Raw genomic sequence first — 16,288 nt, 5'->3', positions numbered from 1 at the left:
TCTTCGAACAGGGCATATTGAAATTGGTACCACGATGGGAGAAATATTTTGAGAACATTTGTGATAGGAGGATAAGTAGGTAAAAGATGTAAGTTTACTTTTGATTTTTTTGTTTTGTTACCTTTTAAACTTTTCGATAGTAAAACTATTGTGCATTACTACCTGATTTTCCCTTGTATGTTGTCCGACTGTTTCCGAAAAGTGCTCTCTCGAAATTTCAATAGTAAACCTCTCGGCAATGCGGAATGCATGTACTGTGACGTCTGCCTCTGGAGTTTCTTGAGCATTTCGGTAACTATCTCGCTCCGATTAAACGATCTCATGACGAAACGTGTTGCTCTTCGTTGGATCTTCTATCCGTCCAACCTGGTCAGGATCCAATATCGATGCCGCGCGGGATTAGCCGCGCGGTCTAGGCGCTGCAGTCACGGACTGTGCGGCTGGTTCCGGCGGAGGTTCGAATCCTCCCTCGGGTATGGGTGTGTGTGTTTGTCCTTAGGATAATTTAGGTTAAGTAGTGTGTAAGCTTAGGTACTGATGACCTCAGCAGTTAAGTCCCATAAGATTTCACACAAATTTGAAAATCCAATATCGATCAACAATACTGAAGAACCGGTCCAACAAGCGCCTTATATGCCATTTCCTTCGTGGATGAATTACATTTACTTCATATTCTTCCTATGAATTTAAGTCTGACATCCGCTTTTCCTACTATGTGATCAGAAGTATCCGGACACCGCCAAAAACATACGTTTTTCATATTAGGTAGATTGTGCTGCCATCTACTGCCAGGTACTCCATATCAGCCATCTCAGTAGTCATTAGACATCGTAAGAGAGTGGGATGGGACGCTCCGCGGAACTCACGGACTTCGAACGTGATCAGGTGATTGGGTGTCACTTGTGCCATATGTCTGCACGCGAGATTTACACACTCCTAAACATCCCTGGGTCCACTGTTTCCGATGTGATAGTGAAGTGGAAACACAGGAATTCTAAACTGCATCAGGATCCACTGCAAGTACTATGACAGTTAGGCGGGAGGTAAGAAAACTTGGATTTCATGGTCGAACGGCTGCTCATCAGCCACACATCACGCCGGTAAAGGCCAAACGACGCCTCACTTGGTGTAAGGAGCGTAAACTTTGGACGACTGAACAGTGGGAAACGTTGTGCGGAGTGACGAATCGCGGTACATGATGTTACAGTCAGATGGCAGGGTGTGGGTATGGCGAATGCCCGGTGAATGTCATCTGCCAGCGTGTGTAGTGCCATCAGTAAAATTCGTAGGCGGTGGTGTTATGGTGTGGTCGTGTTTTTTCATGAAGGGGGCTTGCACTCCTTGTTGCTTTGCGTGGCACTATCACAGCACAGGCCTACATTGATGTTTAAAGCACCTTCTTGCTTCCCACTGCTGATGAGCAAATCGGGGATGGCGATTGCATCTTTCAACACGATCGAGCACTGGTTCATAATGCATGGCCTGTGACTGAGTGGTTACACGACAGTAACATCCTTGTAATGGACTGGCCTGCAAACAGTCCTGACCTGAATCCTATAGAACACCTTTGGAATGTTTTGGAACGCTGACTTCTTGCCAGGCCTCACCGACCGACATCGATACTTTTCCTCAGTCCAGCACTCTGTGAAGAATGGGCTACCATTCCCCAAGAAACTTTCCAGCACCTGATTGAACGTATGCCTGCGAGACTGGATGCTGTTATCAAGGGTAAGGGTGGGCCAACACCATATCTAATTCCAGCAGTACAGATGGAGGGCTACACGAACTTGTAAGTCACTTCCATCCATGTGTCGGGATACTTTTGATCATATAGTGAATGTGGTCATTGCACTTAAAGTTGCTCTGGATAGCTACTCTTAGATTTTTTACAGTAGATACTGTTTCCGGCAGTTTCTCATCAACAGTGTAGCTTCATGGTAGTGGCTTTCTTTCCCTATGTACACGCAATATGTTGCATGTACTTAGGTTCAGGGTAGCCTTCCAGAACCTGCATCTTACATCAATCCTCTGCAGGTAATTCTGCAAAGCGATACTGTCTTCTGGCGATGCTACTTTGTTGCAGACAATCGCGTCTTCTGCCAACAGCCGTAAAGAGTATTCGACGTTTTCTGCTGGATCATTTATATACATTTTAAAAAATAACATTCCCATCACACTTCCTGTGGGTACTCCGAAAACTATCTTTACATCTGTCGATTTTGCTCCGTTGACAGCGATGTGTTGAGTCCTATCTCCAAGGAAGTCTTGAATCCAGTCGCAAATCTGTGCCGGTACTCGATAAGCTCATACTTTCGCCACTAAACGGCAGTGCGGGATGGTATCAAATGTGTTCTTGAAGTCAAGGAACACGGAATCAACCTGAGCGCTTTTGTTTACAGCGCTGCGTATCTCGGGGAGGAAGAGAACGAACTGAATTTCGCAAGACCCCCGTTTGTGAATCCATGTTCATTTTCATAGGGGATATTTTTGTTCTCCAAAAACATCATGATTCTTGAGCATAAAACATGTTCCATAATTTTACAACAGATTGTTGTCAACGATATAGATCTTGAAAACGGAAGTGACCTGCACTCTTTTCCAGTCGCTAGGTGCCATTCGTTCCTACAGGGATCTACGATAAACTGCAGCTAGAAGGGGAGCACGTTTTTTCGCATAAACTCTGTAGAATATTATAGGAAACTTATTTGGTCCTGACTACAGTCGCTTAGTAGTGGAAAACCACTACTAAGCGACTGTAGTTACTTTCTGATCTGCGATCGGTTATAGCAAGATCTACCATTTCGACGTTCGTAAGACGATACAAAGGAGGGATTGCCTTACATCTTCCGGCGGTGACACAATTTTGGAACACCGAATTCAATATTTCAGCCCTCTTATCTTTCGTTTCGATGCCATATGGTATTTGGGTGAATGAATAGATGATTCCGAATAACTTAGTGAAAAAATGGTTCAAATTGCTCTGAGCACTATGGGACTTCTGAGGTCATCAGTCCCCTAGTAATTAGAATTACTTAAACCTAACTAACCTAAGGACATCACACACATCCATGCCCGAGACAGGATTCGAACCTGCGACCGTAGCGGTCGCGCTGTTACAGACTGCAGCGCCTAACTTAGTGATTTTGTATTAGGGCTTTTACTCAAATCGACTGACAAAATTTTGCTTTCTAAGTCATTGAAAGGCTCTGTTATTGCTCTCTACACGCTCAATTTCGCTTCGTTCAGCTTTTGTTTGTCAGCTAGGTTCTGACTTTTCTCGAATCTGAGATGAAGCTCTCATTGTTTACGTAGCAGCCCAGGATCGCTTGCCATGAAGGGCAACAAAATGGGGCGCAGAGCATAGCCGACGTATCGTTGCGCTGGAAGTATGCCGCGGATGGCTGCCAAACGAGTCCTCCTATGAAAAGAAATGGCAACCCAGAGAGAGCAGCTGGGTGATGACATTTAGGCTGGTGTCCATCGCAGTCAGGAGTGTCTCCACACACGTCTCCGGCCTGGAATCTCATGCTCTGGTGTAGGACTGTCCCGCTTTGTACTGAGGCCTGATGACCAGCAAAGAGTATCTGTTGCTTGTCTTTGTGCTTGCCAAACCATACATTTGCCAGAAAAGTCGCCAGCTCTCTCCCCACTTGAAAACGTTACGAGAATTATGTGCAGGGCCCTCCAACCAGCTCTGGAATTTGACAGTTTAACGTGCCAATTGGATAGAATTTGGCACGATATCCCTCAGGAGGGTATCCAACAACTCTGTCGATCAGTGCCGAGCCGAATAACTCCTTGCATACGGGCCAGAGGTGGACCAATGCGTTATTGACTTGCACAATATGTGAAGCTCTTTCTCTTGAATGAATCATCCAATTTTTCTGAAATTGTAATCATTTGTTTGTCTGTACATGTACATCATATCTACCGATTTCTGTTCAACACGGATAATTTCTTCGTGATGTGTCGTTCTTTTTTATTTTTTCTTAGAGTACATATAATTTGTCATTAGTTCACGTTATCAGTGAAAGAGAGTCGGTGTTTTGGGAATTCAGAGCACAGAGTGAGGAGTGCTTCGATAGTTAGGAATTCGCTGTCATATTAAGCAAATTTATGGCGTTCGCTGGAGCAGGGGCGCTGCTTTATCAGTGCAGGCTAATGGAATACTACGAATGCAGAGTCATCGTTGGTAGTTAAATTGTATGATCCAGGTGCTGCAAAGCATTATCAAAAGTAGTTATATGGGTCTGCAGAGTATCAAAAGGCGTGTGAGGAGGGCTGGAGGCCGAACCCCACAGCAATTTTAGTAATGTGAGGGATAGTTATGTTGCTTTATATAGTGTTTGAATAAATACTGAACTAATATGGCAGGTAAGTATCTACTCAGAGATAGCTGAAACCTTTAATAATTCTAATTTCGGTTGAGGTTAACAGAAAATAAAGAGAGAAACTGATGATAATGACGTGTTACATAGTATATATGAGGAAAGTAACTATACTATTTAAACGAGTTACACTGTAAGAAGTTATGAAGTAGAAATGATATTATATAGTGTGTAAGACAGTAGCCACTGAACACTAACACGAATAACGAAAGACAGAATTTATGTGAGAAAACAAATTATAATGGCTCTGAGCACTATGGGACTTAACATCTATGGCCATCAGTCCCCTAGAACTACTTAAACCTAACTAACATAAAGACATCACACAACACCCAGTCATCACGAGGCAGAGAAAATCCCTGACCCCGCCAGGAATCGAACCCGGGAACCACATACATTTGTTACAATATTTTGACTTATGTGAAAGTTGCTTGGAACAATGTCAATTGAATTTGTGGAAAACAAGCAATTAGCTATTCCTTATTTCGGCACTAAAAAAATCGTAAAAATTTGAGACATATACCCGCGCTACAATTCAAAAAATGTTCAAATGTGGGTGAAATCTTATGGGACTTAACTGCTGAGGTCATCAGTCCCTAAGTTGATTCACTACTTAACCTAAATTATCCTAAGGACAAACATACACACCCATGCCCGAGGGAGGACTCGAACCTCCGCCGGGATCAGCCGCATAGTCCACGACTGCAGCGCCTTAGACCGCTCGGCTAATCCCGCGCGGCGTGCTAGAATTGTTTTCCCTTTATATATTATTTTAATGAACAGTATATTACTGAAAAATTCTTTTCGTGTGTTACGTAAAAACACACATTTGAGATACGTATGACCACAGTGCGTGATCTACCGTTATAACTAAAAAGAAATTTTATATTAAATTTTAGTATTACAAATTTTAGTATTACTTACATTTATAAGTTTTACTTACATTTACAAGTTTTTCTCTCAATATATTTTTTTAGGCTGAGAGAGATCTCTCTACAGCACAAGAGGTCAATGATGCATATTTTATCGACATAATTGCTTATGGTCCCCAATAGAATCCAGCTTCGAACTTCTCCCCCTGAACAATGGCGGACACTTTCTTCATATCTTCTTTTCCTGGATTTCTGAAAAGAATATTACTTAATTTAGTTACCCATGGTGTACCTAATGAAGGAGGTAATGACTCCAGATACATCTGCGCCTCGCAGATCACGTCTACAGAGTCTTTCAGACGCAGAGATGCGGACTCTAGCCGTTGAGCTGCAACAGGAAGATGCTGAAAGTGATCTCTTAAAATTGGCAAAGATGCAACGTTCTTGTTATTCTTAAGAACAGTCTGGTCTTTTTCATTGGAATCTGACTTACTAGAGCCGAATATGTCTACTGCCTCTTTGAGTTTTTGGTAGTGTTGGGTATAATATAAAGCTGTCAATAGCCAGGTGCACCAACATGTAATTATGGTTTCAGTTGGGAGGGAAACGTTTGGTGCTATTTTGTTAAAAGAGAGATACTTCGTTAACAGAGGAACCGATACTGTTAGCCACAGAAAAATTTTTTATGACCTCATCTATTCGGCTCTGTAGGCCATGGGCAAGGCGGGAGCAGCGAATCATACTGGGACAAAATTCCTTCGGTGTTGCTCCCGCCTTTAAGTTACAGAATGTTCGGAAATTCCCATTACAAATTTCTAAGACTTGTCGAGGGGAATGAGTAGATAATAGTGTGAATTGGAACGTACCGTTTGCGTGCTACATCCATTTGGAGACAAGTTTGTAACGCGACCAGTTTTACAAGTAATCGATTAGGCGTGACCCAGTACGTCCCTTGTTTCCAAGTTCCGCTCATTGATAGCCAAAGAAACCGCTCGTGTACTCGTTGACGGGTTCTCTTCAAAGTGATTCAGTACGGCCTCTTCCAGTTCGGACGTGCAGCGTTTGCTTGGAGAGCCACAATCACGTCTGCCGAGGGTGAAGATACGCTTTCTCGAAGCCGTTGTGTAATTGTGGCGAAAAGGATACGCGATGGAGTGGACGTTGTGGAGAACGACCCTGATCAAGGCGACATGCAGCTCTTCCATAAGCGTGAGCTTCACCATTCAGAAGGATCATGTCGGCGTATTGGTTCAAATGGATTTCGTGTTTAAACCATAATCAAGCTATCTGGCTGCGTTAGCTTTCCTTCAATACTGTTCACTGGCCACCGCGCTTTAGTTCAAATGGTTCAAATGGCTCTGAGCACTATGGGACTTGACATCTCAGGTCATCAGTCCCCTAGAACTTAGAACTACTTAAACCTAACTAACCTAAGGAGAGCACACACATCCATGCCCGAGGCAGGATTCGAACCTGCGACCGTGGCGGTCGCACGGTTCCAGACTGTAACGCCTAGAACCGCTCGGCTACCCCGGCCGGCGTCGGCGTTTTCTGCAAATGTACATCCACAGACACTCAAAGACACATGTATGATTCTCGAACCAGGTCAGAGAGGTAGGATAGACGGCAAACGAAATCAACTGGTCCGACGTAACCACCCCGAACCATGACTATCATGTTGAATACTTATCTATCAAACATGTTTTCAAACGGCTGTAGTACGAAGATGGTATGTTTCTGGACATGGGTTCCTATTCAAAACACTGTGTATATTTCCCTCTACAACTCCTAGAACTTTGTAACAATTATTCCGAACACCCTATTTAAGCAGCTCAGTCCGTCACCAACAGAAAACATTTCTCACCCCTATCTCCTACTGGCCAGAGGATGCGTAGAGCATCCCTGATGGTATTGCGATTCTTCTCCAACTCTTTACAAACGAGTAGGTGGGATTCTCCAAGTGCCATGGGAACTACTTGCCCCACCACGATATTACTGATAAACCTGCCACAACTGTCAGTGGTCTCGTCGACTGAGAGACAAATACAGTGGTCATATAGGTCTGTTTTAATGTCAACAGTAGCCTTCTCATACGTCTGTTTTAAGTAATTTTTGCGGAATGTCGAGACACTCATCTGGTATACTGCGGCCGCTGATACTCTCCAGGAAGCACTTAAAGTATGGTTCTTTAGCACGGTCCTTGGCACGTTAGCCAACATAAAGCATCACTCAAGTCTAGATTAAAGTTGTCCACTGCACTACTTATCACAGAGGAAATTAATGGTTTAATATATTGCTTATTCTTTCCTAATGACGCTCGTAATGTGATCTGCAGGATAAATTTAAAAAAAAAAAAATGGTTCAAATGGCTCTGAGCACTATGGGACTTAACAGCTGTGGACATCAGTCCCCTAGAACTTAGAACTACGTAAACCTAACTAACCTAAGGACATCACACACATCCACGCCCGAGGCAGGATTCAAACCTGCGACCGTAGCAATCGCGCGGTTCCGGACTGCGCGCCTACAACCGCGAGACCACCGCGGCCGGCATAAATTAAAACAAACGAAAGCTAAGGAGAGGGCAGTAACGTGAGAAAGTAATCACGTAAAATGTGAACTTCAGTTTAATCGTATATGCATGTCTGTAAACTAATTTTAAATTTCGATGTTAAAATCTGTGGGAAGAAGAGCACTCAGAAGACTGGTAGATAGAATATATTTTGCCAGGCTTGGAAAAAAAAATTTTTGGCCATCTATTGTAAAACCGGAGTATTCTCAAATGCATTGCCGGAAAAGACCAATTTTTGAAGAGTTCAGTTTAGACACGACAAAATAACACTTAATAGCGATCGCACTATACTATGCGAGTCGATTCTTCGCACGACTTTAGTTCGTAGCTACAAAAATAGAATCAAGTGGCACCGAATTATTCGTTCATGTATTTCTCTATTATTGGATGACACTTAAATAAAGGCTGGCTCTATTTGTCCCAAGGCAACGGCGTGTGGACATATTCTCAAAGCGACAATGGGGCGATAATGCGTCATACACAATGTTAATTTCAGTGCTGGCTATAGTTATTCCTTATATCTTCCGAACTACAAAAATAAGGCTCCAGACACATTATCGAGTTACAAAGACATCCAACATGGTACCATACATATTCTTGATTTCAGTGTAGTGCATATATCTATTTATTATGTCTTTTCTTAAAATGTGCAAAATCACATTATTGATTTTCCTTAGTATTAATTCAAAAAATCTATTTAGAAATGGTATTTTCCTGCAAAAGTCCTCTTTCGTCCCTACTGTTTCTGTGAACGTCCTAATTTTAGCCCCTTTTAGGCCTTTAAGTACTATTTAGCCCTTTTTTGATTCTATATGGTTGAAAACCTTCAAATAACCGGCCTAGTAATAACAATTTCAATTAAACTGTCTACTCTGGTGCAGCCAAAATCATTACGTGAATTTCATACGAATGTAAACTACAGATTGATCTTCAATTAAACGAGGCTTGACGCTCCTGACCTTAGACCCATTGTCAAGAAGCAGCCCCTGCACAAATTGTTAAACACTTTCAGGGTTTTCACCCTTTTTTTAGGGCGAAACATTTTATATGGTGCCTGGTTTGCGGCTATTTTATGGTGACGGAGATTTAGGGAAATTTGGGGTAAATAATAACTTATAGTGGTACATCCATTATTTATAGTAAGCATCACTTGGCTCAAATGGCTCTAAGCACTACGGGACTTACCATCTGAGGTCATCAGTCCCTTAGACTTAGACCTACTTAAACCTAACTAACCTTAGGACAACACACACATCCTTGCCCGAGGCAGGATTCGAACCTGTGGCCGTAGCAGCAGCACGGTTCCGGACTGAAGCGCCTAGAACCGCTCGGCCACAACGGCCGGCGTAAGCATCACTAAGTATATCACTGTACTCTACGTCTTAACGATTTATTAAATGGGATTCCCTCAAACTCTTATCGAATGCTATCCGTCTAATTGTAGCTTACTGCTTTGAGTGTGCTGTTAGCGTTGTTAAGGGTGATATCGGAACTAAGTCGTATTACACCTACAGTAATCGCATGAAAAGCTACCTGTTATAGCAGCTGTGTAAAAGTGTAATCGCCAAGTAGCACCAAATCTGCAGGAACAGTCTGTGAAATATATGTTTAGCCATTTTAATGTTTTCGAGACAAAAGAAAAAAAACAAAAAACGAAGCCAAGCACTTTGGGGTTGAAGCAGAGGAAGAAATGAGAAAGCTGAGAGCTAAAACATATTCGAATAAGGTACTAAGTTTGAACGATCATCATGGCAATTTTATTTACGAAAATCTCGAAGTGGTCATTTCACTTCTACTAGCAGTTCCACCTTCAAATACGCAGGTAAAAAGATTATTCACTGTTCTCAAAAATGTAGAAATAATTAGACTTAACAATGAAACCCTTAATAGGCAGCTTCATATCAAACTGGGAATGCTAGAAATAAATTGCTCAATTATAGAACCCAGCAGTGTCATGGTAAATGCAGCAAAAAACTGTAAAAGTAATTCCCTAGCTTCTGATCCTGTAAATCCGTGAATGTTTTTTTATTACGTACAACAGGTAGTTTATGTAGCGTCGTTAGTTACGATGCCACAACGTAGGTGCACACTCTCGGTAGTTCGCACTACGAGAGAAGACTAACTACGCCGACCACAGCGCCCTCTGGCCGACGCTGTGGAGCTCAGCGAGTGCCGTCTTGATTTCTGCCCATTTCACCCAGAGCAGACGGCCTGGAAATATCGTTTCTACTACGGAGTGGTCTAGCTTGCTATTGAGACGTTATATTAATTACGTTCAGTTAAAGTTTGGACAGCAACGAGTATTTGTTAGTTTTGAGATTATACAGAAAAGTCATCCTAACTTCACAGGATTAGACATGGACTAGGGCTTCACACTTACGTGCTCATCCTGGCCAAAGTTATGTAGGCATTTGATATTTACTTGTATTTTTTGACTCTATTAAAAGTGTTAGTTACTTGCAGTACCGAAATACTTCACCTCTCCTGCTCCTACCCGTTTCCTTCACTCTAGGGCTATATTACAGAAGCAGTGCACAGGAGAAGAGCGACGCACCCCCTATCCAGGCGGGATACAAAATTTTATGTTGTTTAATACGTGAAATAGTATGTAGTTCTTTATTATAATTATAAACAAACAACGTCCGAAAGGCCTTGAAGGCACAACGGCACCGACGGCCGCCGTGTTATCTTCAGCCCACAGGCGACACCGGATGACGGAAGGGCATATGGTCAGCAAACCGCTCTTCCTGCCGTTGTCAGTTTTTGTGACCGGTGTAGCACTTCAATTGTCCTCATAAGGGCTGAGTGCATCCCGCTTGGCAATAGCGCTCGGCAAGCTCGAACGGTGACCCATCCAAGTGTTAGCTGAGCCCGACAGTGCTTAATTTCGGTGATCTGACGGGAACCGGTGTTATTATTATAATTAAAAGCATTAAAAATAGGGATTTTTAAGATTTTGAGGTATTCTAGAGTAATTCCGGAAGAATCTAGGGTTCAAATGGCTCTGAGCACTATGGGACTCAACTGCTGTGGTCATCAGTCCCCTAGAACTTAGAACTACTTAAACCTAACTAACCTAAGGACATCACACACATCCATGCCCGAGGCAGGATTCGAACCTGCGACCGCAGCAGTCGCGCGGTTCCGGACTGCGCGCCTAGAACCGCGAGACCACCGCGGCCGGCAAGAATCTAGGGTGAAACCTAAATCATATGTGGAAGCACTACTGCCAAGGACAGCTACTTATTTCCCTAGCGAGTCGAACTGCTGCGTGGCGGCGAGTTATTTTACTAAAATATGTATAAAAAAGATTGATAAAAGTTTTATCCTCTACTTGAAGCTTTATTCTGTCACTCAGTATCATATTTAAATATCGCCCCTGCCTTATTACATAGTTAGAGGAAATAATAAAGGCACGTGTACGGCCGATATAAGAGGACCGTCACAAGTTCCAGGAACTAAAGCAAATACACATGAAAACGGCGAAAAATAAAGCAAAAAAAGTGAAAAATTTCTGCAAGTTAGACAACAAGGCTAAAGAAAATGGATAATTAAAGGAAAATTAAAAGAACCGATCATCGCAAGAGAAGGATTTTTTCGTGAGAAAAGTATGCTCCCGGTCGGTGTGGCCGAGCGGTTCTAGGCGCTTCAGTCTGGAACCGCGCGACCGCTACGGCCACAGGTTCGAATCCTGCCTCGGGCATAGATGTGTGTGATGTCCTTAGGTTAGTTAGGTTTAAGCAGATCTAAGTTCTAGGGGACTGATGACTTCAGATGTCAAGTCCCATAGTGCTCAGAGCCAAAAGCATGCCGTAGTCTAAAATGTGCTTACTGTTTAACAAGATATTTTTTTAAATTTGTGCTCCTGGAACACTATCTCGCGTGAAGTGGAAACTATTTCATCAAAGGAGGTTAAGAAGAATAAGCTGGAGCTTTTTGAAATATAATTTAACGGTAGGGTGCTAAAGCCCATGGGTTACCTATAAACGGAGAGTATTTATCTATTTATTAAAAGACGCCAGAGAATGGAAAATCGACAGATTTAATTAATTCGAAAAAAGAGATGAGATAATAAAGGTTAAATTTTCGAACTAGAGGACATTGTCAAGCTAATGGTGTAGGACACATGAATCAGCGGTGTAATTTGTCGAAGTTGATTTAGAAAGCTATCGGAAAGAGAGCCCAGTTGATTAGTCACTGCAACGGGTTGACCGTGCCAGAAAGGTGTTGGAAACCGTAATTTCACGACAGGATACTAGCTTTCAAACAAAGGGAAAGTTGGGAGAAGCCCATGGTAATGCCACAGTCGGAGACAATTACAGTGTTTTGAAACTGCACACTGGAGCAGAATACGACTCATCCCCATCATTGTTTTCAAGTACCACCACGACGCGCAATAACCACAGAAACTGCGATAGGTGGTTGAAATCATTCCCTATGAGTGATTCACATCCTCATCTGTGAGACAGTTAGTTACTCTCATTAAACGTGTGGTACAGCACTGCAGATGGTCTTAGAACACACTATATTGACCTTCTAGATAGGGCTTGGCAAGCACGAAGACAAGCTGTAGAACTTGTCGACGATGGCGGGAAGGCATTGTTTTGCTGTAATGTAAGCCCTGTGTGGCTTGCCATGAAGGACAACAAAACGGCGTGTAGAATACAGTCGACGTAGCACTGCCCTGTGAGGGTGCCGTGATTGACAACCTGGCACTTCAGCCCATCACTCCTGGTTGTCGGGCTGTATGGTTATTGACAGTTAGGTTGGTATCGCACTGTTGTCTGGGTCGTCCCCCAGACACGTCTTCGCCTGCCCACTGAACCGCATTTCTATACCAGTTGAAACGTCCCCTTAGAAAAATTAATGAATGACTGTGCTGATAAACCCCTTACGTTATTTAATTTTCAAACAGCTGAGCAAAACTGAACGTGCACAGACATTTCTCTCTTTACTTATTCAGATCATTAATAAACTGACACACAATATTTTTAGCACAACGCTATGACTTTCAATAATCCCTACAAAAGAATGGCCCTGACTAACGATAACCTACACCTTTCATGAATCACTTACCTCACAAAAATCTTTGTTACTCGAACTACTGTAATACAGCGAGCGCCAATACTGCCAGCTAAATAAAGGATCCTAACTACTGAAGTCACTAACTACTGATAGGCATAGTTAGAAAATGAAAGATTTTGATAGAGAACAAACAGTGTACTTACCTTAATAGTGTTCAAAAGTCATAATATGTATATCAGTTCCTGACATCCAGTCTTACGAATTTACTGTCTCTGATGGACACACGTCCAGATCATCCGCTCTCAAAACTCCGCCTTCTCTCTCCCCACATCCACCACTGCTGGCGGCTCACCTCCAACTGTGCAACGCTACACGCTGTTCACATCCAACTGCCCAACACTACAATAGCGAATATTACAACAATGCCAACCAGCCACAGACTGCACACAGCACAGCCAGTGATTTTCATACAGGGCGCTACGTGGCGCTACCAATATAAAAACCTAAACAGCCTACTGTGTATCCAGAATGAGATTTTCACTCTGCAGCGGAGTGTGCGTTGATATGAAACTTCCTGGCGGATTAAAACTGTGTAGTCAATGAGATTCCAGTCGACGATGACTGTCACCCGACAACCATGAGTAATTGTGTGGGGTGCCATTTCGCTTCATAGCAGGACCCCTTTGGCTGTCGTCCGCGGAACCGTTACAGCACAGCGGTACTTTGCCCTTCATGGCAAGCCATCCAGGGCTTATATTTCAGCAAAATAATACCCGCCCGCACACGTCGAGAGTTTCTGTTGCTTGTCTTCGTGCTTGCCAAACCCTACCTTCGCCAGCAAGCTGTCCGGATCTCTCCTCTAATGAGAACGTTTGGAGCATTATGGGCAGGTACATCCACTCAGCTCGGGATTTTGACGATCTAAGTGAACAATTGTACAGAATTTGGTACGTTATACCTTAGGAGGACATCCAATACCTCTATCAATCAATGCCAAGTCGAATAACTAAGCAGTTATTGCATAAGGGCCAGAGGTGAACCAACGCGTTATTGGCTTGCTCATTAGTGAAGCCCTTTCTCTTGAATTAATCACCCAATGTTTCTGAAACTGCAATCATTTGGCCGGCCGTTGTGGCCGAGCCGTTGTAGGTGCTTCAGTCTGGAACCGCGCAACTGCTACGGTCGCAGGTTCGAATCCTGCCTCGGGCATGGATGTGTGTGATATCCTTAGGTTAGTTAGGTTTAAGTAGTTCTAAGTTCTAGGGGACTGGTGGCCTAAGAAGTCAAGTCCCATAGTGCTCAGAGCCATTTGAACCATTTGTAATCATTTGTTTGTCTGCACATGTACGTCACATCTACCGATTTCCGTCCTATACCGATAATTCGTTTTTTTTGTCTTAGAGTGTATTGTTACCTGGCAAAATAATTTCTTCACTGAATTAGGAATATTATATGAGTGATTTGGAACTTGAATGTAAGCCACTAAATGCAGCGAGCAGCCGGACACATCTTGTCAAAATAAAGTTGTATCATTCCCATTGCCTGCATTGTAACCAATAAATCGCTTAGTTGGACGCATAAGAACCTTTTCTCCTGAGGCGTTTGACATTTTTGCTATCAGATATCAAGTTTACATCTAAGTGAGCTTAACAATTCTTATTCGTCGGAAGAGTCGTAGCATACGGAATCCCTCAATATCGTGGTGTCACAGTCCTGCTGTGGATGGTATCGGCATTTGTGATATACAGGCCACTTAGAACAGTTTGACTTAGCGATTAGATAGCGTGATTTTTCATTTTGACAACTGAGGTTCATTTCGTCATTTACATTGAAAAATGTGTCTTCAGGAGCTGCTAATGAAATAAACTTTCATACGCTATCCGTTTCAACCAACCTCTCGTCTTCGGGTTAATAAACATATTTACTTAACCCTGTATAGTTTCGTTCTTAATATAATCTGGAAATACTGCAGAAAAAGGGCTCCTTCCGCACTGAAACCAGCGTCAACAGTAAAATGTATTAATAAAGCTGAAACGTAAAATAACTTTAGTAACTGAGGTTCCTGTCTTTTTGGAGGCCAATGTATGACAACTGATTGTCATATATCAGTTCTTTCGCCTCGAATTCACCTGAACGAGTTATAGTTAACCGCTTGTACAGAAGTTCAGTCTCGTTCGGAAAGTATCTGTTATTATCAAACGAATAAGTTTAATGGAGAGCAACCTATCAGTCGCTGCGAACTGTCGACAGTGGTGGTAAAAATTTTTCCTGTGTTACGGCTGCATGATATCTAATACTTACACTAGCACTAGGAAACAAAAGTAGCAATTTTGCAGACCTGATTAATAAAAGACAGCTGGACAACAAACATTTATTCGCAGTATGCCTGAGGCAACGTACTGGAGGAGCTAGTAAATATGAGTATCATTCTTTCTAGAGAGGAATATGAATAATGTCGTTGTATATTGAAATTGTAAGTATTGTACGAAGTGGTACAGTAACGTTTCTACAATACGTAAAAAATTTCTGTTAGTTGTGTCAGCAAAAATGAATGAGCACTAAAACTGAACTTATATTCCTTGGATTTCGGAACACATGAGTAGAACGAGAGAATGTTCGGACATAGTGTGCATCCACACTGAAGTTACATTGACAGCCGTCAAGACTCTCGCAGGAATCGGATAAAGCTATGAGCAATGAGTGTAGTGGACAGTGGACGCTAAATATGTAGTGTGAAAGTTGAGAATTTGGGTTGGCTGGGAAGCTTGCTCGGATAGCCGAAGCGGTTGAGGCAACCGCTCACGTAAAGCGGAAAATCCGGGTTCGAGTCCCGGTCCGGCACAAAAGTTCACTTGTCGCCATTTAAGTATTTTTAATACTGATATATACGGCCGCTGATCATAAATAGCTGTCTGTCTTTTCTTTCGTTCACACACACACACACACACACACACACACACACACATACAAACACATACACACACACACACACACACACACACACAAAGTGTGTGTGAATTCCTAAGGGAGCAAACTGCGAAGGTCATCGGTCCCTAGACTTACACACTACTTAAACTAACTAATGCTAAGAACAACACACACACCCATGACCGAGGGAGGACTCGAACCTCCGGCGGGAGGGGTTGCGCAGTCCGTGATGTGGACACCCACACCCACCCACACCCTTCCACACACACACACACACACATATATATATATATATATATATATATATATATATATATATATATATATATATATATGTGTGTGTGTGTGTGTGAGTGAACCAGGACGTGTATTTCAACACTGTTGATGACGAAGTGCTGCAATGAAATACACTGTTGATACAGCCTTGTCAATAGGACTGCATTCATCATACGTTCCTGGTTTGACGAACACCGAGGCACAGTGAGGAATCGGACCTGACTCTA

This window comes from Schistocerca serialis, chromosome 5 (genome assembly GCF_023864345.2).
Source record: "Schistocerca serialis cubense isolate TAMUIC-IGC-003099 chromosome 5, iqSchSeri2.2, whole genome shotgun sequence".
Lineage (NCBI taxonomy): Eukaryota > Metazoa > Arthropoda > Insecta > Orthoptera > Acrididae > Schistocerca > Schistocerca serialis.
This window is presented reverse-complemented; position numbering follows the sequence as displayed.